This window comes from Chrysochloris asiatica, unplaced genomic scaffold (assembly GCF_000296735.1).
Source record: "Chrysochloris asiatica unplaced genomic scaffold, ChrAsi1.0 scaffold00030, whole genome shotgun sequence".
Classification (NCBI taxonomy): domain Eukaryota; kingdom Metazoa; phylum Chordata; class Mammalia; order Afrosoricida; family Chrysochloridae; genus Chrysochloris; species Chrysochloris asiatica.
In genome coordinates this window covers 24370131-24398054 of record NW_006408548.1, presented here as the reverse complement: position 1 = coordinate 24398054, position 27924 = coordinate 24370131, and the positions used below count along the sequence as shown (strand labels likewise).

The 27924-nt window shown below is 37.1% G+C and overlaps 1 pseudogene; it reads right to left on the bottom strand.

Annotated features, from left to right (window-relative positions):
* Positions 1–2355: 2355 nt before the first annotated feature.
* LOC102833988 lies at positions 2356–6068 on the bottom strand (annotated as a pseudogene).
* Between the last annotated feature and the right edge of the window lie 21856 nt (positions 6069–27924).

The window sequence follows — 27924 nt, the reverse complement described above, 5'->3', positions numbered from 1 at the left end:
ATGCAGCTCTAGTTGGTTCTCATTTGGGAGTCTCTAAACTCCCTTTCAAGGAGCTCTGGTGGTATAGTGGTTACAAGTCAGACTGCTAACCTCAAGGTCCACAGTTCCAAACTACCAGCTGTTCTGCAGGAGAAAGATAAGGCTTTCTGCTCCCATAAAGATTCACAGCCTTGGAAACCCTATAAAGGGTTGCTATGAGTCAGAACTGACTCCATGGCACACCATCACCACCACTACCACCAAACCCCCTTTCCCACCCTCTTTTCCAATGGCTCCAACTTGACTACTATTGAAAAAAACTTTCTGCCTTATGAGAATGTTCTGATATCAACCTATTATCAAAATGTGATTTGAATCACAGATTCAGATTCTATCTTGGGAAGAAAGAAGTCTCTGAAATTTAGCTTGGTCAGAAATGTTGGTTATCTCTGGACTTCTGTTCTCATTGGCGATAAGATGATCAGTGTCATCCTTGAAGGAAGACATTCAAGATTGTATCACCTCACCTCTCCTCTTCCATCTGTACACTTCTCACTTCTTGAAAGAGGAAGATTTGTTTCCTTTTAGGTAAATGAGTAGCTATTCTGCTAAGGCCAGGACTGAGGAAATTCCCAGTATGTGAGATTCAAGTTGCTAAAACCAAGAATGTCCTCTTGGCAAACCAGAAAAAGTTGATCACTTTGCCTAGGTGCCCTAGCAGAGACTGTGGAGAGGACATATGCTACACATTCCTTCAAAGGCCTCCTTGTCTCCACCATCCCTGCACCATGATAGGGTGGGGAGAAGTAAATGAAAATAATGAGAAAATTATTTATGTGTTAAATATTAAATACTCCTTTTAGAGTTCTTATTTCTGGAATTCTTAGGAATCCTTGAAAATCCAAGGTGCTTTTAAAAAAGCCAAGTTGAGTGAAATGACTAAAGATATATGTCATGAGCTAAATACATGTGATTAGTTAATAAAACCAATGAAATCTGGAGGGTTCTATTTTTTGGGTTTATTATTAGTCTTTCCTTCTTTCTTTTCTAATTCCTTTCTATAGTTTCCACTCCTTCCTCCCATTCTTAACTTTTCTTCCTTCCTTGTGTTTCTCCTTTCTTTTTCTTTCTCTCCCTTTCTTCCTCTTATTATTTACTTCCATATTTTCTTCTTCCTCTCCTATTTATTCACTGACTTTCTTCCCTCTTTCCCTTCTTAAGTTGTTTATTTCTCTTTGTCTCTTTTACCCTTTGTTCTCCTGCACTCAGCTTTTTCCCAAGTTTCTTTATCCTGAGGATCCACATGAATAGAACTGCCCTAAGAAGCCATCCTTCCTGTGGGCTGCTGCATTGCTAAAATGTGATCCAATCAAATTTTGCATGAAAATAGTATCTGTAGGCTGTAACTTTTGAGTTAAAGAAATAAAAGAGTAATCAGCAGTGCTGCTTTCTACCCATTTTTTATTATTTTTTAAAAAATTTCATTTAATCTGGGAGAGGCTGGAAGGATATCGCGACCTTGGCTGACAAACCTTAAGAACAATTGTCAGTCTTTAGCAGCAATACTTTGTATTTTCATTATCTTTTGGAAGTTTCCAAAGGCTTTGGGACCTATATTGAGATTTTCTCAATAATCATCCATAACAATTTTATACATTTCAAAAATTAAGGCAGGCATTTTAAAAAGAGGATCATCATTCTGTTCCCTTTATACTTAAAATGACTCCCACCTTTGTGTTTTAAGAATTTTAAAAAAATCTTCATTAAAAACACACCTCACATTAATACATTTTATTCATTACATTACCTGAAGAGGTATCTCAAACATGCTTTTCAAAACACTTTAGGTGATTTGGATTCTAAGTAGAAACAGAAAAATCATATTTTTATTGGTACCTTTCTACATCTTCAAGAAAAGTCCAAACATATAATAGATTCTCTAGTGACCATTAAAGAAGAGTAAAAGAAAGAAAGAAATTTCTAATATGGATAAATTAGCCTACTTTACATGTCTGGAAGTAAAATGTCTCTTTAAACACTGCCATTTCTAATTTTTGTACATAATTTTGTGTGTCTAGACCTTAAAATCACATGACATTCCAAAAATTAGAACTTTATAAATTATAGAAAATAATGTATCTATGGATACAGAAATGAAATGTAATATATATGATTTTAATTTTTTCATTTCCATATATTATACCTATGTAACAAACTAACCAAGTTTTCAAGTCACATGAAGTGATTTTATCTTCTCATATTTCAAATGAAATGTTGGTAACCTAAAAACTGGAAAAATTGTCAAAAATGACAATGTGAAGCAGGGTTACACACATCATCAGCAAGTTTTTTCCAAAGGAATCAAATGTTACAAGTTTATATTTTTCTTGTTTGTGATCCCAAAACAGGAAACATTTTTATTTCATCCATTCTATTCTTATGGATTTGAAAAGCAGGTATTATCCATCTCCCACAAGAACATGGTTCACCATACGAGTTGAAGGAATCCAACTTGGCACTGCATTTTGGGCAAAGAAGTTGTCCATATATCACCCCCAACAGAGCTGATTCCATCCACAGTACAGGTTCAATGAAATAAGATGTACATTGAGGCCGACTACCTGTTGTAGCCATGAAAGATGGTGTCATTTTCTTGTGAGCAAAAGGTATATAGGACCACTTCCTTCATTATGATCCAAAGTGCTAGAACTTCAAAATAAGGATTGCCTGCATTTTTTACATATATAGAGACCCCCCTCATCTTTTAACCCTGGTGAAATGGTGGTTGGGTCTACAGCAAAGAATTATTGAGGTAAATTCTGCAATTCTGGATACTTTTCTGTAACCTTTTGTAAACAATATTGCTTGTAAATTGGACTTTATCCACTTCACATCCACTACTTGGTATAATTTCAGCTGCCACTCAAACCCCTCATTTATCTTAGCCTCTGGCTTGACAGTCTGTAGGTTTTCATAGGCTCTTTCAAAGGTCAGTTGATCAGTCTTCATTATAAAAGCAGTCACTATAAAATAACTCCTGAATGACTGAAAAAAAGACCAGTATACCAACACCGCGCGGCCCTCCGCACGGGCCTGGCCACCGAAGGCCACGCAGCAGTCCAATGAGCAGGTTGGTCTCAGGTTTGTCCAGTGCTGGCACGAAGTGGCACCGTAGACCTTCCACCTCAACCCCTGTCTTGAAGCCAACTTCCTTCAAGTCCACCCTTAGTACAGCAGTAATGCCCGCCTCCCTCAGCTGGTCCGGCTCCTCGATGGCCTCTGGCCCACCTAGGTAAAGCCCCGGCAGCACTTCAGCATGTGCGAGACGAGCAAGTTGGATTCGCGCTCCAGCTGCCGCTCTCGCAGCCATTGCTTTCGCCCTGAGACTCTAATATGGCGGCGCCCAGAGCCCAGACGGGCTGCGGGCCTTCCAGTTCTGGTTATTATGAGGAAGGCTTTGGGGGATCTTCTCCTCAGAACCTGGACTAGAGCGGAGTGTCATCCTGTCCCAGTAGAGTTGCAAGGTATGAATGCCCTTTTATTATGTCATTAGTACTCTGTTTCCTCTATTTCCTTTTTTTCTTTTTAAACTTTGTATTGTGAATTGAGTGACGGTTTACAGACAGAATCATTAGTTTTACTTTAAATAAATCATACAAGTTGTTTCATCTGAATGATTGCAGTCCCCTCCATGCAACAATTGTTATCCCGCTTCCTCTCTATAGTTCTATTTCCATTCCATTCACCTTACCCATCCCTTTTCAACTTTGTCCTTATGTAAATGTTCTCCCTTTCATTAGAAAGATTGACCATTCCATGGTGATCATACTTGTTGTCCCCCTATATACCTACCTACTCTTTGGTTGAAAATTGCGACAAAAGGACAACTTCCTTTCCCGACCTGAAAGATGGTAGAGGATCATAGTCTTGGCTTCCAAACGCCTCTTCCTGACCAAGACTGTTCTTTTTATTTTTTCAATTTTGAGGTTTGTTTCTACATTTTCTCCCACTTTATCTGGAATCTTCTAATGTGCTTCCTTTGAGAGCAGTTGGCAGCAACCATTTAGCTATTCAGTTTCAGAGTTGTGGAGACTGATGTTCACATATTCCATTAGTCCACTGGACTAATTGATTCCAATTGTCCTCTGAGACTGTGGTCCTGAGCCCCCAGACTCAACAGTTGATTGACTTAAAATATTTGATAATATTTAAGAAGATTTCATCAGTTTGCCCTGTGTGGTCCATTATGGAGTCCTGCTGTGGAGCTGCAGAATAATTCACTGGACCGCCAGGTCAGTTTGAACCACGAGGTCAGCAGTTCAAACCACCAGCTGCTCCTTGGAAACCCTATACAGGGTTGCTATGGGTCCGAACCAACTTTGGGCCATTTAACAACAACATGGTCCATTATATTCATAGGTGTTTTGAAGAAAAGATAAATACCCATGTACAAATATCCTATTTGTAACCTTAATATATTTGTGGAGTCCTGGTATGGTGCTGTAAGTTAATGTGTTGGACTGCAAAGTTGGTTTTATCTGCAAAATTGGCGATTCAAGCTCACCAGCTGCTCCTTGGAAACCATATACAGGGTCGCCATGGATTAGAACTGACACTCAACAACAACAACAACAATATATATGTGGGTATACTCTACCTCTCCCTCCCATACTCATTCAGCCTGTGTATCTGTCCATCCACCTGCAGAACACTGTTGTTCCAAGGTTGTGAATATAACACTACTCACCTTTTCCCCCTTTAGCTCTTGTATATGTTTCTGTGTATACATCATTCTTTGCAAGTCTCCTTCTTCTTGTATATTCAATTTCCTGTCACCTAAGGTAGCATGTGTCTACCCTCTAGCCACTGAATTATTCTCCCTTTCCTCCCACCCCTGTTAAACATCAAAAAATGTTTCTTTTAGCATGAAAACATTTTCCCAAGCTTTAATAATAATCTCGTATAATATTTGCCCTTTTGTGATTGACTATTTTTACTCAACATAATACTCCCAGTTCATCCATGTGATGAGGTGTTTTGTAGATGCATAGTTATTCTTCTGCATTGCAGAGTATCCCATTGTGTGTCTGTACCAAAGTTTATTTATTTATTCTTCCATTGATGGGCATTTAGACTAGCTAATTTTTTTCCTGCTATTGTGAATAGAGCGGCAATGCACATGAGTGTGCACATATCTATTCGTGTTCAGGCTCATATTTCTATGAATGTATACCAAGCAGAGGGAATGCTGGGTCATATTTCCATTTCCAATTTTCTGAGGAAGTGCCATACTGTTTTTTACAGTGGTTTAACAATTTTACAGTCCTACTAGCAATGTGGGAGGGTCCCAGTCTCTCCATACCCTTGCTAGCATTTGCTGTTTTCTGCTTGTTTGAAATTTGCTATTAATACTGGAGTCAGTATTAATTGTTTTGATTTGCATTTATCTGTTGGAGAAAGATTGTGACCATTTCATCATATGTTTGTTCGATGCCTGAGTTTCTTCCTTGGTGAAGTGTCTGTTCTTGTCCTTCTCTCCCTTTTTTATTTATTTTATTTTTTTATTGGTTTGTTTGTCTTTTTCTTACAGAGGTGTTGTGGTTTTCTATAAAATTTAAAGGTTATTCCTTTTTCTGATATGTCATGGCAAAAAGTATTTCCCAGTTTTTGAGCTCTCTTTTTAGTTTGTTAGTGAAATTTTTTGATACTTACAGTGTCTAATTTTTAGATCCCAGTCATCTATTTTGTCCTCTGTTGTTTGTGTATTTTTAGTTATGTTTCATTGTGTATTTATTTCATGTATTAGAACCTCTAAGTTTATTCCTATTTTTTCATTAATGATCTTTATAGTTTTAGCATTTACATTTAAGTCTTTAATGTTGAGTTTCTTTTTGTATATAGGGTGAGATATGAGTCTTGTTTCTTTCTTCTGCAAATGAATTTTCAGTTTTGCCAGCACCATTTGTTGAATAAACTATCTCTTCCCCATTTAATGTGTTTGGTCCTTTGTGAAAGATCAGCTGACTTATATGGATAGCATTTACTTGTGGGTTCTCAAGTTATTTTCCATTTATCTATGTACCTTTCATCGTACCAGTACTAGGCTGTTTTGACCACTATGGCTGTGTAGTAGACTTTGAGATCCTGGCGTGAGAGACCTCCAATTTTTTTCTTCTTAACTAATGCTTTGCCTATCTGAGGTCTCTTTCTGTTCTCTATAAATTTAGTGAATGTATTCCATCTCTTTAAAAAATGAGTTTGGATTCTGAATTGAGATTGCATTACACCTAAAGATTGCTTTGGGTAATCCTCCAATTCATGAGTATGATATATTATACAATTTTACTAAGTCCCTTTTGGTCTCCTGTGTTTTGTAGTTTGCGTTGTATAAGTCTTTATTTATTTTACTCTAATTAGATTTATTCCTAAGTATTTTATCTTTTAGTAGTCCTGGTGTGGCACTCTGGGTTAATATGCTAGACTGCAAAGCCATTTGAACTGCACGGTCGGTGGTAAAGCTCACCAGCTAATCCTTGGAAACCCTATACAGGGTCACTATGGGTCAGAATCGACTCAACGGCACTTGACGACAACAACAACAACAACATTTTATCCTTTTCTTGGTGAATGTGTATTAATTTGCTTTGATGTTATATTGTAATTTACTCATTTCTTTCCCAGTTTAAAAGTTAGTTTTATCTTGCAATCTACTTGACTTCCTCACCATTTGGAAGTTTCTTAACTGCAGTTTGCCCTCTTTTTGTGTTTTAGTTGTTGTCATTATAAATTGGTATCTCTGGTTCCCTATTTTTAGTCTTGTAGGCCTATTTTACTTTGGGTAATTCTATAGCTGGACTGTGTTCTGGGTGAACTTGCTCTGTATGTCAGTCTCAAGTTGTTGTTAGTTCTTAGTCCAAAGAACTCAATTAAGTATTTTTTGTTGATTTGGCCTGGTTATTACACATTAATTTCTGTTTATCTTGAAGTGTTCTAATTTCACCATTGAATACGAGGCACAGTTTTGCTAGGAATATGATTCTTGGTTGTCAATTTTTTTCTTTAAGAATGTTGTATTTTTCTCCCCCTTGCTTTTTGCCTGCCTGGTTTCTGCTGAGAAATCAGAGCATAATAATATTGGTTCCTTTTTGTAGGTAACTTTCAGTTTTCCCAAGCTGCTCTTAGGATTCTTTACTTGTCTTTGATATTAGACAATTTGATTATGCTATGTGTTGGTGATTTTCTTTTGTCTATCCTGTTTGGGTTCATTCTTCATCTCGAATGCTTCTTTTCTCACCTATCATGATCTTTTCTGTTCTTTGTTTTTGTGCTGTTCTGGAATTCTGATCACATTAAGTTATTCCCTTTCATATTATCCCACATGAATTTTAGACTTTCTTCAGATTTTTTCATTCTTCTTCTGATTGTTGTTCTAGCTTTCTAATATTGATAGGCTTAATTTCCAGTTCACTAATTCAGGATTCTGTTGATTCAAATCTACTCCTTGGCCCTTTCAATGTGTTACCTATTTGTAAAATTTAGTATTACTCTTTTGGATTGCTATTTGCAGATTTTGTATTTTCTCCAATCCTGCATTTTGTCTGTTTGCTCCTGTAGTATTTCCTGAATTCTTGCTTGTTTTCCTCAACCTTTCTGTCAGTCATTTGGAGGTACCCAAATTTCATTCTTTTGAATTGTTTTTCAGATAGTTCTAGTGCATTTTTTTCCCTCAAAAAAATATTTACTAATTTTGCCGCTTGGTCACTTGTTTAAGCCAATCTGTCTTCTTCGTGTGAACACAAATTATCTGTTGCTGTAAAGACATAGTGGTGCTGTTGTAATTAAGTTGAAAATTATATTTTGTTATATTCTTAGGAACTCAACAACTACCTCCTGCTGGGTATGATTAGGGGATGAGCTGTGTACTGTTCTCTGTTCATGCAGCTCTGTTTGGGATCGGTTTGGCTAATGTTGGTTGTCATTGATCCAGTGTGTAGGAACTAGTATTGGTTTTTGCTTAGTGGCTTGTGCTGTGGAGAGTATGGTGATGGAATAGCTGTATGGACACAGTTGCTGTCCCCTGTCAAGTGAGACAAGGAGAGAAAACATACACACAAGAAAAAAACACACAAGTAAGAAGGAAAACAAACAAATAAGCAAACAACAGTAGAAAAAGAAAATTGTAAAGGAAAAGATAAGCAAGCAACAGCTAGAAAAAAAATACAAAAATGAAAAAGAGTGAGAGGAAAAAAATATATAAAATAGAGATAATAAATGAAAGAAAAAGAACTAAACACAATTTGAGAGAGGATTGAGTGGAAAGTAAAAAGGCCAGGTAGTAGTAAAGAAAAAAATAGTAAAAAGAAAGAAAACAGCAGTTTGGAAATAGAAGTAGGAAAAAAGGAAGAAAAAAAATGAAGCACAGATAGAAAGAATAGAACGACTAGTGAGTAAAGTGAGGAAGAAGAGGAAGAAATAATGAACAAACAAAAACAATAAAGGATAAAGCTGATGTATATCCCAGACTCAGAGAGAAGCAAATTCAGGGGTCTCCTTCCAGCCGAGGACCTCATGTCTTAGGTGAGCAAGAAATAAAACTGTAACACTCTGAACCCTAGATGGAGTTCATATATTATCTGTTCTGGGCACCCAACCTGGAAGTAGTTCATGTAATTACCAAAGCAACTAGTGGAGTGGGTATTTCTATCCCAGGAGTAGCCAAGACTGAGAGGTTCTGCTAGTCTGAGCCACCTCTGAAAGTCTGGAGCAATCCATACCTGATTGCAGGATAGTGTTGCTAGCTCCCCACTCCTTTGATGTGCTCTGACTGGGAAGCAGGAGCTCCCTGAGAGTGTATAAAAGTGGTGGCCAGTCACACCTCTGGTCACTAGGGTAATGTGGAGAATAAGAAAAAAATGTCCACCTTTCTTTTCACCAGCAAGCAGCATGCCTCTATGTCACATTATCTTCCCTTGCCTTCAAAGCTGCCCACAATTCAAGGTGGCTATGCCACATGTGGCCTGCCAGCTCAGATCACCATTCTCCTTTCTTTCTTTTGTTCCCACCAACACCTGTTTCTCCTAGTCAGGGCCAGTCCATGGCTGATCAGTGCAGGCTTTGTAGATTTGGAGCAGGGTTTGGTGAACAGTAGTAATACAGATAACCTCTCACTCCTTTAATGGGACTCACAACTGCCGTTCTAACCTCATATTCATGTGACTCTTTCAGAGTACATGGAGAATAACAGCTTCCCTGGGGGTGTATTCGGCTGGGGGCTTCCCTCCCCTCTGGTCACGAAGGGAGTGTGGGAAACAGAGAAAAATTGCACCCTTGTCTCCACAAGTCACTGGTATGTTTCTGAAATACCAACATGTTGTCTTTTCTCTGAAGGCATTCTCAAAAACTTAAGATGGCCACACTGCATCTGGTCAGGTAGCATAGGTCACCAGTCTGTCTCTTTTTTTAGCTGTTTTGTTCTGCTTTCTCTCCTAGTAATTGTTCATTCCACTTCTCTATCCCTTCATCTGAAACTCAGGCTTCCAGGACTGTCATTGTAGCTGTTTCATTTGGGTTTCTGTATCTTTGTTATAGAAGATCTGTATAGTCTTTCTGCCTAGTCCTCTGTCTTGCTGCCTGTCCCCTTCCCTTCTCCCTTTCTTTTCATATGACAGGTATTGTCTCCCTTCCAATCAGAAGAGGAACTATATGGAGACCTAGAACTTTCTCTTGCAAAATGCCAGGAGGCAACATAGCAAGCATTTCATATGTTTTGAAGTTGTACGTTTTCTCCTTTGCCCATGCACCCGAGCCTTCTTTCAGCCCTAGACTGGTTGTCTGAATTCTCAAAATGTCCCCACAGTTACAAAATACTCTCTATGCTAACAGAAACAATCTATTATATATGATATGTATGGAGAGTTCTTTATTATTAAGAACATGCTTTACTAAAATTTTTGTTTTTGCTTCTATAAACTTGCTGTGTTTTTGCTTCCCCAACCCACCACTTTTCATTTTGTTGGGTACAGCTGCTTCTTGAAACTTTGAAGATTTGAAGCACATGGACATTTTTATTTCTAATTCCTCAATTGTTGGACATGAGTCCATGTGCTTCATTAATTTAGATGTGTCAGTATTCAGGAGGAATTGTAAAACTGGTAGCTTTTCTTAGATCTGGGTCCTCTTCCCCATATCTTCTACTTCAGCCCCTCAATATGGCCACCCTATCATGCTCTTTAAATCAGTTTGTATGTGTGGCTATGGAAGCAGTGAAACTACTTTCTGAGTATAATATTTATAAAAATAGCCAAGCATGCTATAGAATTCCTGAAATTTGCTCAGAAAACTAGGCTTTTGAGGTCTTTAATCATGGATGAAAACAGAGAGGCATAAATTAGGGCTGAAAGGGATTGTCACCAAAAGACAATTTTGAACAGTAAGAAAAAAGTTCTTCTTGGAAAAATGTAAGAAATAATCAGTGTTATGTTATCGGGTTTATAACTAAGGTGGGAATTAGAATCCTAACCTAATTAGAGAGCCTTTTTCCGACAGCTTCTTACACCACTTTGGGCTTAACTATTTTGAACATGCTTTATTATCGTTATTTGACTTCATTTCTGCATGTTGTTTTTGTCCTCATGCCCTTTGGTATCGAAGATTTTCTTTCATGATTTTCTAATTATTGCCACTATTAGGGGAAAAAGAAAAGATGCCCAAAACAGACAACATGTTAAAAATGGTGATTACTTTCATAAAGAATGCATTTCATGAATGGCATCCTTAAGTTAAGGGTTGTTGTTGTTGTTAGGTGCCGTGGAGTCGGTTCCTACTCATAGGGAGCCTGGACAGGGTTTCTGAGGCTGTTAATCTTTAAGGGAGCAGAAAGCCTCATCTTTCTCCTGTGGAAAAGCTGATAGATTTGAACTGCTGACCGTGAGATTAGCAGCCTGATTTGTAACCAACCACTATGCTACCAGAGCGTCTTAAATTAAGGGTGGAGTGAAGAAAAATTAACAAGGTATAAGGAAACACCCCCGGGGCGTGGTAAATAGCTGGAAAGTATTACCACCTCAGATTGGAAGGGACCAGGAGACTATGTGTTACCAGGACTCCTATCAGAGGGGTTTACCTGGCAGAAGCTATGATCTTTGGTAGAAGAAGACAGTCACTGCTAATTGTGGGACAAGTGAGGAGTAAGAAGTAGAATTAAAATCTCAACGTCTCTTTCCTCCTACTCTCAGACATCCTGTAGTTATATGCTGTCCTGTGGATTTTGACCTAAAGCAAACCGATAGGACAGAGTAGAACTGCCCCACAGAGTTTCCAAGGCTATCATCTTTACAAGAGCAGACCAAAAGTTCTTTTCTTTTATGAAACTACTGGTGAGTTGAAATTGTTGACCTTTATTTTCAGTAGCCAAGCATTTAACCACTTTACCCCAGGGTCCCTAGTATTCATAAACTAGAAAAAAAATTTAAATAATTGAATCCAATTTTAGCACCTTAAAGTAAACAATTTTATATTGAGTGATATAAAGATTGTCCAAACAAAGGGTGACAGAAATGGGAATAAAATAAAAATATTATACTAGTCAGCACAGGCAAATTTATACTGATGTGAAAACTCAGAGACTTGAAACAGTCAAGTATGTATCTTGTTCTGTAGGATAAGCACTGAACTATGAACCACAAAGTTGGCTGTTTGAAATGAACTGTGAACCTTAAGGTTGGCAGCTCCCAGAGGTTCCATGGGAGAATTTTTGCTACTGCAAAGATTTATAGCCTTGGAAATCCTATACAGAGTAGCTGAGAGAACCAACATATTGGCACTTAACCACAACAAGGGAGGCTCTGTTTATGACCAAGGTCCCTGGCTAATGGAGACTTTATTTTAATACATGAGTATGAATCCATGGAACATCACACGCCGTTTACATTTTTTGGCCAAAGGAAGTCTTCTTATAGGGGCTGAATTGGATCAGAAATAAGGCAAAGGAGCATTGCAAAAGTCATCTACAGAAATAATCTCTGAAGAGTGCAGCACAGGGTAGAAAAAGATGAAGAATAATTCAGACTATCTAGTACACTGACCAAGAAGAAAACCTTGGCATAAATAAACCTCTTGTTTTACATCAGAAGCTTTTTATTACACCTATATCTTGATGTTCACTTGCAAAAGCAACATTGTTCTTAGGCTTAGAATCACACATATAAATTGAACAGAGGTAAATCTCTGACGGTTTTTGAGGTTTGGATTCTTTTTGCACATTAAGTTCATGTGAGAAGTTTTATGAGACAATATAAGGAGTGAATGCTGATTTAGAACAACAAAGCAGCAACTTGAAGGGCCCGTCAAAATGGTTAACTAGAGTTGACTGCTTTTTCCATCCTTCAACATCTCCCAAGGGAAACTACTGAAATAGAGCAAATACAGATACCCAGAACCAGCAATAACCATATCAGGACCTACAAGAAAAATCTTAGGGCATATTAGGGCTGCCTTGAAACAGTAAGTGTGGTTTGTGAATGTGGATAGGTCAAGTTTGGAATACAGGGTAGAAAGAAAGAGCATAGAGAAGTTAGTTATATAGAAGGTTTAGATTTTCTGTTCTTGCCAATTACCTGGCATTGCTCTAAACAAGTTTATTTGCCCTTTCACAGATAAAGTCAATTGCAAAAGACAAGGTCAGGAGTTGAAGAACTCAAAAGCTCCTGTGGTGGCGAGGAGATGGTAAAAACTTGTGTGGATTGATAAACTACCCTCAAGAAATGTACTGCTCTAATTTTTTTCCCCTTTTAGGTTAATTATGAGATTCTACCTTCTATTTTCAATGCTACTTTGCCTGAACATTTAATGGGTGAGACTTTTAAGGTTACCTGATAGGGAGACAGCAAATGCAAGTGGTGCTTAAGATTTTTAACACCTGTCACTCTTCTCCTATTCCTTCACCGTTCCTGAAACATACCAGGACTGACAAAATTGTGGTGTTCATTGTTCCATGTTATATTGTATACTACCAGAGTAAGTATGCCCTAAGAACTTGAGATACAGGCCAAAATAATTAGACCCAGAGAGAGACCAGTAACTCTACAAAACATGAGAATGAACTGAACAAAATATTTAACCAGAAGCAGAATTATTTGAACAGAGTAATAGAGGATTTAAAATAATAAATATATTTAAAGAGGTAGAATAAATAATATAAAAGTGATTGCCCAAGAAATGAAAACAGAAAATAAGTGGATATTTTGGGCATGAAAGATATGAGATGAATTAAGAATACTACAATTAAGATAAATAGTATGATGGATTCAAGTAAACAATGAATTAGTCAATTGGAAGAGTGCATTGAGAATTGTTCTGGAGAACTGCATAAATCAAATAAGTGATGGTAGAAAATATAAATGAAATGCTAACACTGTGAAGGATTTAAATAGCAATTCAACATTTGTGAATAACTTTTCAGAAGAAATTTTAAAAAAAGGATAGAAAAGCTCCCAGAAATAAAGGAAAATGAAGAGCTTGAAGAGCTTGGATTGAAAGGAATGATAAAGTGCCCAGCAGAATATATGATGAAAAAAAACCCTATGTAGACACGATATAGTGAAACTGAAGAATATCATAGACAAAGCAAATATTCTAAATCCTTCCCTGAAAAAAAAGTAGTCTATAAAAGATCAGAATCATATTGCTACCCTGAACACAAGAAAAACAAAACAAAAGGAACAGTGTTTAATGTATTGAAGAAAATAACTTTGATCTAGATCTTTTAACTAATAATTTTTTTCTCTTATCTGACAGTATAGTAAAAATATTCTTAACTTCAGAATGCTACTTAAAAATATACATTGGATATTGTTAAAGAAAAAACTCAAATAAGAGGAAAAAAGTCTAAGAGAATGCAAAGACATGGATAGTAAAGATTATAAAATTTTATAAATAAAAATGCATATAATGTGATCATGGCAAAGATGAAAGAACTGAAAAAGGTAAATATAAAATTAGAGCCAGACATGATTAACATGTGAGCAGTGAACAAAGGCCTACGTGAGCATATTAATATCTGTGTTCTCTTGGGAGAAATAAAGAGAGTGCAGTGGGTTCATATGATAACCTCTGAAATGTGAACCCAAATGTTCTGCTCTATGGGAGGCAGATGAGGCTTTCTGCTCCAGCGAAGATGTAAAGCCATATACAGAGTCAGAACCATATACAGGGTCGCTATGCGTCAGAACTGACTCAACAGCACATAACAACAACAACAAGGAGAAATGTATAGACAGATAAGTTTAAGAATACAGTAAACCACACATATATGTGTAGTCAGTTGCAACTCTTGGCGATTCTGTAGTATATTGGATACAGTAGAATTTCTAAGGCCATAAATCTTTATGAAAAAAGACTGACACGACTCATGGAGTGGTTGGTGGTTTGAACTGCTGACTTTTCTAGTTAGCAACTGAGCACTTAACCACTGTACCACCAGGACTTGCTCCTAAGAGTATGTGCAGTAGGGATACATAAACATAACTGTGAACCTTAAAGTGCAACCACCAACATTGTGGTTCAAACCAACCTTGCAGTCCACACCAGGAATCCCTTTCTGTATATATGTATATATGTTTCACTGGTTTTGCTTCTCTAGAAAACCTATCCTAAGACATGAAGTCTTCCTGGAGTGGCACTGTAGAATAAGTACTGGACTGTTAATTGCAAGTTTGACGGTTCAAAACCCACCAACCATCCTTGGAAACTGTATACAAGATTGCTATGAGTCAGAGCTGATTCAACAACACTTAACAGCAACAATAACCACCTCTCTTTCACTGACCCTCTATTCTACTAAACATGTTGTCTCTCTCCAGGCGCTAATGCCTCCTGCTAACATATCCAGTGTACTTGAGACAAAGTCTCACCATCCTTTCTTCTAAGGAACATTCTGGCTGTACTTCTTTCAAGACAGATGTGTTTGTTCTTCTGATAGCCCATAGTACTTTCAATATTCTTTGCTAAACACATCATTTCTTCTCTCGTCTTCCTTATTTATCATCCAGTTTTCCCATGCATATGAGGCTGTTGAAAATATGGCTTATGTCAGACTCACCTTAGTCCTCAAAGTGACCTCTTTGTTTTTCAACACTTTTAAGAGTTCTTGTGCAGCAAATTTACCAAATGCAATACTTAATTTGATTTCTCAATTTAAAAACTGCTTCAATCAATAAATAAGCATTGATTGTGGATCCAAGTAAAATGAAATCCTTGAAAAGTATACGCTTTTCTCAATTTATCATGACGTTGTCTATTGATCCAGTTGAGGATTTTTGTTTGCTTTACATTGAGGTGTAATATATACTGGAGATTGTGTTCCTCCAATCCTGTTGTTGTGTTCTTCATCATAAAATCCAGTATGTCAGATTATTTGCTTTATTTAGCTTTTGTACTTCATCATGTAGCAATTTTACTTTAAGTTTCAGTCTCTATGACCACCGTGTTTCTTAAAATACACACCCTCTTTTTCACCTTAGAAACTCTGCTGACCCATTTGTGATAAAGGTACTTCTGCCTTGCTTCTCCTGGAGAATCCCTATCCTTCTGAACTCAGTTTAAGTATTAGTTCTTCAAGGAAGCCTTTTATGATCATCTTTTCTCCCTCCCCTACCAAATGATTATAACATGAGTTTCCCTGGTGGTTAGTACAATATATAAAGTGCTGAGATGCTAACCAAAAGTTTGATGGTCCCACTGTCTACCTACTTTGCAATTCATCCGTTCTTCCTGGAGAAAAAGCAACAGAAGGACAGAATGATTAATCTTAAAATACAAATGGAAAATCCCAAAGTGATAAATGAAGTAAATATTGAAAATTTATGTCTTGCTTACTAGCTGCTTACCAGCTGCTCCTCGGAAACCCTATACAGGGTTGCTGTAGGTCGGAATTGACTTGACGGCACTTAACAACAACAACAACAAAGCAGCTTACTATAGGTGTTGGTGTTCTAAGATGTTCCCTGCTAGTGATGGTTCACATAATAAGTACAACGAATTGACAGGAGACAATGCGGGTCCACTAATACTGAAGAAGAAAGAAGTATAGTAATAGTAACTTAGGTTTGAATTCAGTTATGTGCTGTGCTGTACAATCCTATAACAATATTTTCTCATTCTTTGTGTATACAAAATCTTTGAAATGGTGGTCTTAATTATTACTACTGGTTGATAATTTTTTTCTGCCAATTTATCTTCATGCTACACTACTGTATATTTGGTACTGTATATAACTTTTAGGACACTTATATGGAAATTAACTGGTATAAGTCTCTCAGTAAGAGTTCAAAGAATTAATGTATCTTCCTGTAATAACATCAATACTTCTCAGCACTTGACTGAGAAAAATCTAAATTATTGGCAGTGGGCCCAAAGTTGTTTGTTTGAATAGCAATATTTTCAACAGAATGTATACTTAAAAATTTTCCACACTAAATATGATTTTTCAGATCACTTTTATTTTTATTGTTTTAAGTGATATTCTTTAAAGAATAAGAAAAATATTGCCATCAATAATTACTTACATTTATAGAGATTATTCTCAATTAATACAAATATTCCAATTTCAGAAAGATTTAAAGTGGATATAAAAAATTACAAGAAATAGTTATTTATACACATTTTGTTTAGTTTACAAAAGGTTGTTTGTATCTGTTTATGTGTGCTTTTTTGTGTGTATCTTGAGGTATTTGACTCAGTAATGGCATAGGGTGAGGTGGTAGCACTTAGTTAGAGCTGAACTGAAGCTGTTGCAATTTGAAGATCAATTAGAAATCAACAAAATAAATCTGAATTCATACCAAAATGATAATGGCTCCATGTTCAAATTGTATTTATGTGAACATTTCTCTATTTAAAGCCATTTCAACCACAAAAACATAAAGTATGAAAACTGTCGCAAACTAAACTAATTAGAAAAACAAGAACATTTCAAGATCCATTTTCAAGTACAATGCTGTCTGATAGTATAATATCCATATACCTACAGAAAAGACCACATAACATTTTAATTCCAATTTATGTGTCATATGCTAAAACAAGTGATGAAAAATTTACAAATTCTATGAAGTTCAGTCTGATATTGATCAAACAAGCAATCAAGATGCATTGATAAATCACTGGTGGTTAGAATATGACGGATGGAAATAAAGTGGAAAGATCAGTAGTTGGAAAATATGGCCTTGATGATAAAAACATTGCTAGAGATCACATGAGAGAATTTGGTAAGATCAATGACTGATTCATGGCAAATACCTTTTTTAAAGAAACATAAAATTTGACTATACACATAGAACTCCTCAATCAAATTACAATAAATCAAGTTGACTTTTTCTGTGGGAAAAAAACAGTGGACAAGCTCAATATCAGTGAAAATAAGATTAGGGGCAGTTGTTCAGGCTGAAGCTGAAGAAAATTAAAACAAGTCTATGAGTAAGAAAATATGACTTTGAATATATCCCATCTGAATTTAGAGACCACATCAAGAACAGAATTGATACATTAGAAACTAATGATTGAAGACCAGAAGAGCTGTGGGATGACATCAGGTACATCATACAGGAAAAAAAGCAAACAGTCATTAAAAAGACAGGGAAGAAATAAAAGACCAAAATGGATGTCTGAAGAGATTCTGAAATTTAATCTTAATCATAGAGAAACAAAAGCAAGTGGAAGAAATGAGGAAGTAAATGATCTAAACAGAAAATTTCAAAGAACAGCTTGAGAAGAAAAAGTCAAGTATTATAATGAAATATGCAAAGACCTGGAATTAGACAGCAAAAAGGGATGAACATGCTCAACATTTCCCAAAACCGAAGAAAAACTCACACTGCAATTGCAATATTGAAGGATCAATATTTTGAGAGCAAAATATTGTATGATGTAACAAGCATCAAAAGAAGATGGAAGGAATACACATTCACTGTGCCAAAAAGAAATGGTAGATATTCCATCATTTCAAGAGGTAGCATAACCAATGGTAGGTACTGAAGAAGTCCAAGTTGCACTTAAGATATTGGTAAAACAAAACAATTAGGCTCCCAGAATCGATTGAAGACAAGTAAAAATCTTTAAACAAATGGATGCAACACTTAAGGTGCTCACTCATCTATGCCAAGAAATTTGGAAGACAGCTACCTGGTCAATTTATAGGAAGAAATCCATATTTGTGCCCATTTCAAAAAGAGGTAATCCAATGAAATGCAGAACTCATTGAACAATATTATTAGTATCACAAGCAAGTAAAATTTTGCTGAAAAAAATCCAAAAATGACTGTTACAGCACATTGACAAAGAACTACCAGAAATTCAGCTGGATTCAGAAGAGGACGTGGTACTAGAGACATTATTGCTGATGTCAGATGGATCTTGGCTAAAAGCAGAAAATACCAGAAAGATGTTTACTTGTGTTTTATTGACTATACAAGGCTTCCCACCCACTGTGTAGATCATAACAAACTATGGATAGCATTGCGAAGAACGGATATTCCAGAATTCTTAATTGTGCTCATAGGAACCTGTACTTAGACCAAGAGGTAATTGTTAGAACAGAGAGTATACGAAATGATTTTAAATCAGAAAAGGTGTGCACTAGGGTTATATCCTTTCACCATACTTATTCAATCTATATGCTGAGCAAATAATCTGAAAAGATACATTATATGGAGCAGAACATAGCATCAGGTTTGGAGGAAGACTCATTGACAACTGGCAATATGCAGATAATACAATCTTGCTTGCTGAAAATGAGGAGGTCTTAAGATTCTTACTGATAAAGATTAAAAACAAAAACTATAGCCTCAGTATTTGTTGCTTCTCTGTGTAAACAAAATGAAAATCCTTTCCATTGGACCAATAAAAAACATCATGCTAAATGGAGAAAAGACTGAAATTGTTGAAGACTTCATTTTGCTTGGATTCACAGTTAGCACTCATGGAAGTAGCAGTCAAGAAATCAAAAGATGTATTGCATTAGGTAAATCTACTGCATAAGTCGTCTTTAAAGTGTTAAAGAGCAAAGATACCAGTTTAAAGACAGAAGTGTGCCTGACCCAGGCCATGGTATTTTCAATACGCTTATACACCTGAGAAAGTTAGAGACTGAATATGAATACCTAGAAGAATTGATGCATTTGAATTGTGGTGTTGGCAAAAAATATTTAAACTACTATGGACTTCCAGAACAACAAACCAACCTTTGTTGGAAGAAGTACTTCTTAGAAGCCAGGATGGTAAGACTTTGTCTTTTATACTTTGAACATGTGATCAGGAGGAACAATTCCCAGGTGAGGGACAGCATACTTGGTAAAGTGGAGGATTGGTGAAAAAGTAGAAGACTTCCAATGAGATGAATAGATACAGTGGCAGCAGCAATGGATTCAAATGTAACAACATATGTGAGGATAGTGCAGGACTGAGCAGTGTTTCATTATGTTATGCATAGGGCTGTGAGTAGGAATCAATTTGCCAGTACCTACCAATATAGGCCATCTTAAGTTTGTAATATATATCCTAAGTAAAAAGAGAAGCTATTACTTGATTTTAAATCAGATGGGTTAGCATCAAATTAATATATTTTAAGGAGATCATTTCAGCGTCATTAAAGATTATGGGAATTTAAGAGTGAAAACAAAAAAATCAGCTAGGAGGCTATTAAAGGTGTCCAGGAGACAGTGCATGCTGGCATGGATTAGGAGATTACATTGGTGATGGAGCCTAGTTGATAGATTTTGGAGGTAGATATTTATAAGAATTGGTGAAAGATTAGATGTGGTTGATGGAGATTAGGGGATATTGAGATTTTTTTTTGAGTTTCTAGCATAAGCATCAAGAGGGCTAAAGATGCTTGTTTCTGAGATGGAATCATTAGATGAGGTACATTTGGGGAAAGGAGAAGGCCAGGGGTCAGTTCGGTTTATGTTTAATTTGAAATGAACCAAAGTTTCATTTCATGGAAATTTCAAGTAGATCCCTGAAATGTATGAGAATAAAGTTTCCTTTACATGGAAATTTCAAGTAGATCCCTAGAATGTATGAGAATAAAGGTTTAAAATAATATTTGGCTAGAGACATCACTTTGAAAGTTATTGGAATATTCATGATATGTAGAACCATAAACAGATGAAATAATTTCAAAGAGTGTTAGAGTAACTAGAGACATGGCTTACTTATTAAAGGTAACTTAAACATAGGAGTATAGAAAACAGTTGGTGAAGGTAGAAGTAGCAGAGACTAATAGGAGAGACACAGGAAAAAATATCTTGGAGAGCTTGGTTTTCCTAAAGTCACTAGAAAGAAGTTTTCCAAGATAAAAAGAAGGAGTTAATTAATTGAAATGTTACTGAGAAATCTGGCAAAGACGGGGACTGAAACATAACCTTGGAAGTTGGAGAAATAGAGATCATTGTTGACTATTTCAGTTACTACTGCATAAAACAATCACCATTTTATTATGCTCCTGGATTCTGTAGTTCAAAGACTTACATAAGGCAGAGGGGGATAGTTTCTCTGTTCTACATGAGTTGGAAGGACTGAGAGACTAGGACTGTTGACCTAGGGACTACACATTACCTTTTCTTGTAGTTTGACTTGACTTACTCATAGCATGGTGGTTTCAGGATAAATAGACCTGGTGAGTCAGGGCTCCATCAGGCTGCTCCTTTTCTGACCTATTTGAAAGTCATTACATTCTGTTGCCTTCAAGTGAGTCAAAAGCTCAAGGGATTATACCCTAACTCATTATGAAAGGACTTCCAAAAGCATTATGGAAATAGTTGAAAATCCTCATCTGAACTTTAATAACAATCTCAGTAGACAGGAAGACCCAGGTTGAAAGACATTGCAGGGTAAGTAAAAACAAGAGGTGCCAACTGCGCACACATTAATTGTATAATAAAAAATTAGTAAACAAAAACAGTTTTAAAGTCTATTATGTGATACAAAGATGATTCAGGACATAAGAAAAAAATTCCAATTTCCCTCAACGTTAAGACAGAGACTCTGTGTCTGTATTTGGAAATCAGAACTGCACACACCACCTTTGGAAATATCTACCAGGTAGTATCTTTTACTCAACTTTTATACAAATACCTGGTATAACAAGTGGAAAGGACCATCACACCATTCGGCAGATGGGCCACAGAGAGGGCAAATAACACTTCTTTGACTTTTAGTAAGGCTTTGATGCGGTGGCATAGAAAGAGCAGCTTCAAGCTGAGCTGTAGGTCCATAGTGTGAGAAAAGCTCTGTGCCTCCAGGTAGGAGGCTGACTTGCAGAATGTGCCCTTTGGACATTTAAATGAATATATATTTTTTGTCTTTTATGTGTACATCAGATATCTTTGCTTTGTTCATTTGGGGAATATAAAATGTAAATGGGGAGCCACAGGGAGGAAGTAGGATAATTGTTGCAGGTAGGGGATTGTAATCATTGAGATGAAACAAAATGTATAATTTGTTGAATGTAAAACTGATGATTTTGTCTGTAAACGTTCACTCAATTCACAATAAAAAGTAAAATAAAAGAAATAAAACAACAACAATACTTTTGATTGTTGTTATTGTTAAGTGCCATCAAGTCGGTTACCACCCATAGCCACCCTACATGAGGTTTCCAAGGAGCGGCTGGTGAACTTGAACTGGCGAAGTTGTGGTTCAAACTGGCTTTGAAAGTCCAGTACATTAATTCATAGTGCCACACTTTTGATTAGTCTGGTCTTTACCTGTGAAGGGATGTACAAATGGAAGGCAATAAATTCTGCCCTCATAAATGGTATTGTTCTAACTTCTCAACAGCTTTGAAATTATGCATCACTTTAATAATAACATTTAAAATTTGTATATGGAAAATATACGTTACACATGCTTAATTATACATCATCAAACTCTGTGTTAGCTCTAAATATAAACAGCTATAAAGAGGAAGACCCCCAACAAGATGGACTGGCCAAGTGGCAGCATTGATGGACTCAAGTGTGGCAACAATAGTGAGGTTGGCCCAGGATCAGGCAGTGTTTAGTACTGCTGTGCATAAGGTCGCTATGGGTCGGTACCAACTCGATGGCACCTAACAACAATATAAAATATTGAAAGAATAAACAGAACTTGCAATATAATAAGTCCATCAATATCATGAAAACTCAGCAATTACCTTTCTCTCTATGTCTAGTTAGAGCTTCCAAAGCTCATGTATGTAAGCACAGTTTTCTATTTATTTGCCATCAACTATGGTGATATAGGAGTCCTGGTGTGGCTCTGTGGGTTAATGCACCAGACTGCAAAGCTGTTTAATACTGCAAGGTTTGCGATTCAAGCTCACCAGCTGCTTCTTGGAAACCCCTATACAGGGTCGCTATGGATTGGAACCACCTCGATGGCTCTTAACAGCAACAACAACAATGGTAATAAAAGGAGTCCTAATATACCACTATAGGATAAGCACTGGACTGTCAACCATAAGATTGGCAGTTCAAACTCACTAGCTAGTCCTTGGAAACCATATAGAGGTTCAATATAAGTCAGAATGGACTTGATGCTACTTAACCACAGTAACATGGTGCTTGCTGTTGGTTAGTGCCCTTGAGTCGGTTCTGACTCAGAGCAAATCTGTATGGGGTTTTCTGAGGAGTAGCTGGTCAGCTTGAACTGTCGACCTTGGGGATCAAACTGACTTTGCAGTCCAGCGCATGAACCCACAGTGCCACACATGGTGATATAAACTAAAATTTTGGCCCTAGCCATTATTCACTTGCTTGTATATTAATTCATTCACTCACTCAGCAGCTATATATTACAGGGCTACTATATTTTAGAATTATCTTTTCCCCCAACTTTTTAAAAATTAAATTTTGAAACTTTAGCATAACTTTAGATTTAAAGAAAAGTAATGAAGGTAGTATTTCAGCAGTTTTAGATCTGAGAATGTTACAGCAGCTTTTAGATACATTGCTGAAGAAGCAGAGGCCACTGGGAGAGGTGAAGCAGAGTTACAGACTTTATTAAGCTGGTTGGCTCAGAGGAGCTAAGTTCCCCAGTTTCTGAGCCCCGAGTGCAGTTCAGTACAGGACTTAGAGGGCTTGGTGGTGTTGTTATGTACTGTGGAGTCGGTTCTTACTCATAGCGACCCTGTACAGGGTTTCCAAGGCTGGAAATCTTTATGGGAGCAGAAAGCCTCATCTTTCTCCCATGGAATAGCTGGTAGTTTCGAACTGCTGACGTTGTGGTTTGCAGCCCGATTCGTAAGAGGGCTTAGGGAATAGAATCAGGGAGGGTCTAGGTTGCGGACCTGTTTGAAGACAGGAGGGAAACCAGAAGATTGGTCCTACTCGGTAACCTAATTAATATTCTAGCTTGTCTCTTGGGCAGGGAGGATTGGTCGTGCTTGTCTCCCCATAGTCCAACATTCCAGCTTGTCTCCCCATAGGAGAATGCCGTGAATGTTTTTACCTTTTCCAGTTCAGTAGTTCTAAGATATTCTGAGCCAGTTTTTAATATTGTTGACATCTTACACTGCTAAGATCCATTTGTCAAAAATATTAATGATTTAGACAAGGATGTGGAATGATGAATATCATTGTTGATACCAAATGAATCTTGGGTGAAAGCAGAGAATGCCAGAAACAGATTGACCTGTGCTTTATTGACTATGCAAACACTTTCAATTGTGTAGCTCATGACAAGCTCTGGACAACAATGTGGAGAATGAATATTCTGGAATACTTAATTGTGTTCATGAGGAACCTGTAGTTGGAACAAGAGGCAGTCATTCAACAGAGGAAGGGGACACTTAATTGTTTAGAATCAGGAAAGTTGTGTACCAGGGTTTTATTCTTTCACCGGAATTATTCAATCTGCATGCTGAGCAAACAATATGAGAAACTGGATTATATAAAGAAGAACATGTCATCAGGATTGGAGGAAGAGTCATTAGCTACCTGCAATATGCAGATGATACAATCTTGATTGCTGAAAGCAAAGAGGATTTGCAGTACTTGCTGATGAAGATCAGGGATATCAGAATTCAATATGGGTTGCACCTCATTATAAAGCAAACAAAAATCCTCACCACTGGATCAATAAATAGCATGATAGATAGAGAAAAGATTGATATTGTCAAAGACTTCAGTTTCTTGTATCCACCGCCAACACTCATGGAAGCAGCAGTCAAGAAATCAAAGGAATTAGTGCATTAGGCAAATCTGCTACACAACTCTTTAAAGTTGTAGAGACACAAACTTAAGACTTCAAAATGATCCTGCCAAGGGCACTTCAAAATCAAGTTTCCTATTCCTTCTTCCCTACCCCCCTTCTGCAAATTTTGTATAATTTTGAGGAGCAAGCAGACCCTTCTTCCTGCTATTGTGTTCTGCTTCAGTTGTGCATATGCTAGAAAGTAGCCTCCAGCCCTTGCTCCCATTAGGCTTGATGAAAGCCCTTTGTTCTCTAGGAGGGAACAGACAACTTGGCACCTTTGACTCTTCTGCCTCTCCTAGTTCCACATACCACCATTAACTGCCCTTTGTTTTTCTTAGTGCATTAGAGTCAGGTCACACTCATAGAAACCTTGTATAGTTTCCAAGGAGAGGCTGGTGAGTTTGAACTGCCACCTTGTGTTTCAAACTGACCTTAAGGTCCAGTGCTTTATCACACAGCGCTACACCAGGATACCTTGTGAATATAAAATAAAATATAAAAATAGCCCCTGAGCTTCTTGCAGTAAAACTTCATGATTCAGTCAGCCACTACAGGACAAAGCTGAGTTTCGTCCTTTGTAGGTAAACTCCCTTGTTGGTAAGTCATCTCCTTTATTCTCTTTTATTTTCTATCTGTTATAAATTAGTGTCTTTAGGAATGAGTTCTGGTCGTTTTTTCCCTGTCTCGGCATTTATGTACTCAGAAAGCGTTTCCCTTCTGAGCCTGATACCCAGAAAAATGTTCAAGAACAAAGATGTCAGTTTGAGGACTAAGCTGTGCCTGACCCAAGCATGTGGATGTTGCATAGTGAATAAAGAAGCCAGTTGAAGCACTGATATGTTTGAGTCTTAGTGTTGGGGAAGAATATTAAGGTACCATGAACAGCTGAAAGAACAAACATTTATGTGTTGGAGGAAGTATAACCAGGAGGTTTCTTAAAAGTCATTATGGCCAGACTTCGCCTTTCATACGTCAGACATTATCAGGAGGGACCATTCCCTTTAGAAGGTCATCATGCTTGGTAAACTGAAAGGTCAGTGTAAAAGAGGTGAGATCCCCAACATGATGGATTGTCACAGTGGCAGCAGCAGTGGGCTCAAAGGTAGCAGCAATTGTGAGGATGGCATAGGACAGGGTGGTGTTTCGTTCTGTGGTACTGGGGTCACTATGAGTTGGAATGGAATCGATGGCACCTAACAACAACACTTATAATGAATGTATTATTAATTAATGTCTGTACTTTATTTGGATTTTCTAATGTGCTTTTTCTGACCATGGAAAACATATAGCATTTAGTCATCATCTTTCCATAGTGTCCTCTACACTGTGACAGTCTCTCAGATTTCTTTGTTTTGATGACCTTAACAGATTTGTGAATTCCTGCCCAGGTATTTTGTAGAATATCCTTCACTTTGGATTTGACTCATGTTTTTCTCAGGACTGTTGTTGTTGTTAAGTGTCATTGACTTGGTGCCGACTCATAGTGACCCTGTGTATGGTTTCCAAGGAGTAGCTGGTGAGCTTAAACCACCGACCATGTGGTTCAAACTGACATTGTAGTCCAGCTCACTAACCCACAGCACCACCCCAGCACTGTTAGGTCTGTTGTTGCTAAGTGCCACTGAGTTGGTTCTGACCTATAGTGACCCTGCCTAAGGTTTTCGAGGAGCAGCTTGTGAGCTTGAACCATCAATCTTGTGGTTCAAACCAACTTTGCAGTCAAGTGCATTGACCCACAGCATGACACCAGGACTCCTTCTTAGGACTAGACTAGAGTTATTGTTTTTTGGGAGAAGAACACAGAAGTAGAGTGCCATTCTTATCATATCCTATCAAAAGAACATGCTATCAAAATGACTTACCACTGATGAAATTAAGCTTGATCATAGTGTTTTTCTACTATCAATTTACTTTCCATCATCACCCCCCTCCTTTCTGTAATATATATAGTCTTTGGAAGAAGTCTCTCTTTATCACACTCTTGAGGATTCCGGAATTAGATTCCACCTCTTTGAGGGGCTGCTATCAATCTAAATCTTTACTGTACCTGATGTTATGAAGAGAGAAATCGAGCTTCAGAAGTGAGATAACGTAGAAAGCACTTGGTGCTGTGGATAATACCTGGTTGTTTTCTCAGTTAAATGCTATTGAGTCGGTTTCTACTCATAGCTACATTGTATAGGGTTTCTGAGGAGTGGCTGATGGGTTTGAACTTCCAGCCTACAGCTCCACACCTGGACTCAGGATGACACATAGTAGGTACTTAGTAAATTTGATTTCTCTTTTTTCTCCCTAAGAAGGTTAAAATATAGTAAAAATGTATTTTGGATAGAAATTTGCTATAATTTGTTGTTTTTATTTTTTAGCACATAATTCTTTTTCCTTATTTTATTATAAATAATTTTGAATGTGAAGAAGCCCTAGTGGCACTGTAGGATAAACACTGGTCTGCTGACTACAAGGTCAGTGATTAAAAGTCACTGACTGCTCCTCAGAAAAAAAAACAAAAACAAAATCTTAGTCTCAGAAACCCTATGTAGGGTAACTATGAGTTTAAATCAGTTCAATAGCAGTGGATTCTTTATTTTGCATTTTGAATATATGGAGAAAATCATATAATACTAAGTCCAAGCAACTTTAATATGTTTTGGCACTTTATTGCTATTTGTAAGATATATTTTATTATTAGAAACAAATAGGACTCTTATGGTTGAAGCGTCCAGAATCTCCTTCCCGAATCATTGCTGTTATAAATAATCACATTGGTTAAGTCGATATAATTCTCATACATGATGTTATATGATTTCTACATATTATCTTTGATTAAAGAAGATTTTACTTATTTTCCCATTTATTTCACTTTTAATTGGTTTCTGGTTTTGTTGTTGTTGTGTGCCACTGAGTCAGTTCCAACTCATATTAACTCCGTATAGGATTTCCAAGAGTGACTGGTGGGTTTTAACTTGTGGTTAGCAAAATTAGCAGTCCAGGGCTTATTCTACAGTGCCACACTTGTAGGAAGATTTAAAGAATTGGTTGACTTTCAACCATTTCAGGAGGCAGCACATTATCAAGAAACAAAATGTTGATGGGAGAAATCCAAACTGCACTTAAGACATTGGCATAAAATAATGTTCCAGCAACTGAGAGAATACAAACTGCGGTATTTCAACAAACATATGCAGCACTGGAGAAGCTCAATTGTCCATGCCAAGAAATTTGGAAGACAGCTACCCTGGCTAACTAACTAGAAGAGATCCATATTTGTGCCTCTTCTAAAGGATGGTAATCTATCTCGGCTACCAACACACTGCCATCAAGTCAATTCCTACTCATAACAACACTATAGTACGGAATAGAGTTGCTCCTTAGAGCTTCTGAAACCAAATTTTTATGAGAGCAGTCAATCTCATCTTTTTCCCACTGAGCGACAGATGGTTTTGAACTGCCAACCTTGCAGTTAGTAACTCAATACTTAACCCACTATGCTACCAGTTTTCCAACAGAATGTGGAAATTATCAAACAATGTCAGCAATATCACACCCAAGTAAAGTTTTATTGACAATTTAAAAACTCTTGCAGTGGTTCATTGACAGGAAACTGCTAGAAATTCAAATCAGATTTGGAGGAAGCTGTGGAACAAGGATGATGGTAGTGGTGGTGGTGTGCCATGGAGTCAATTCCGACTCACAGTGACCTTGTATAGGGTTTCTGAA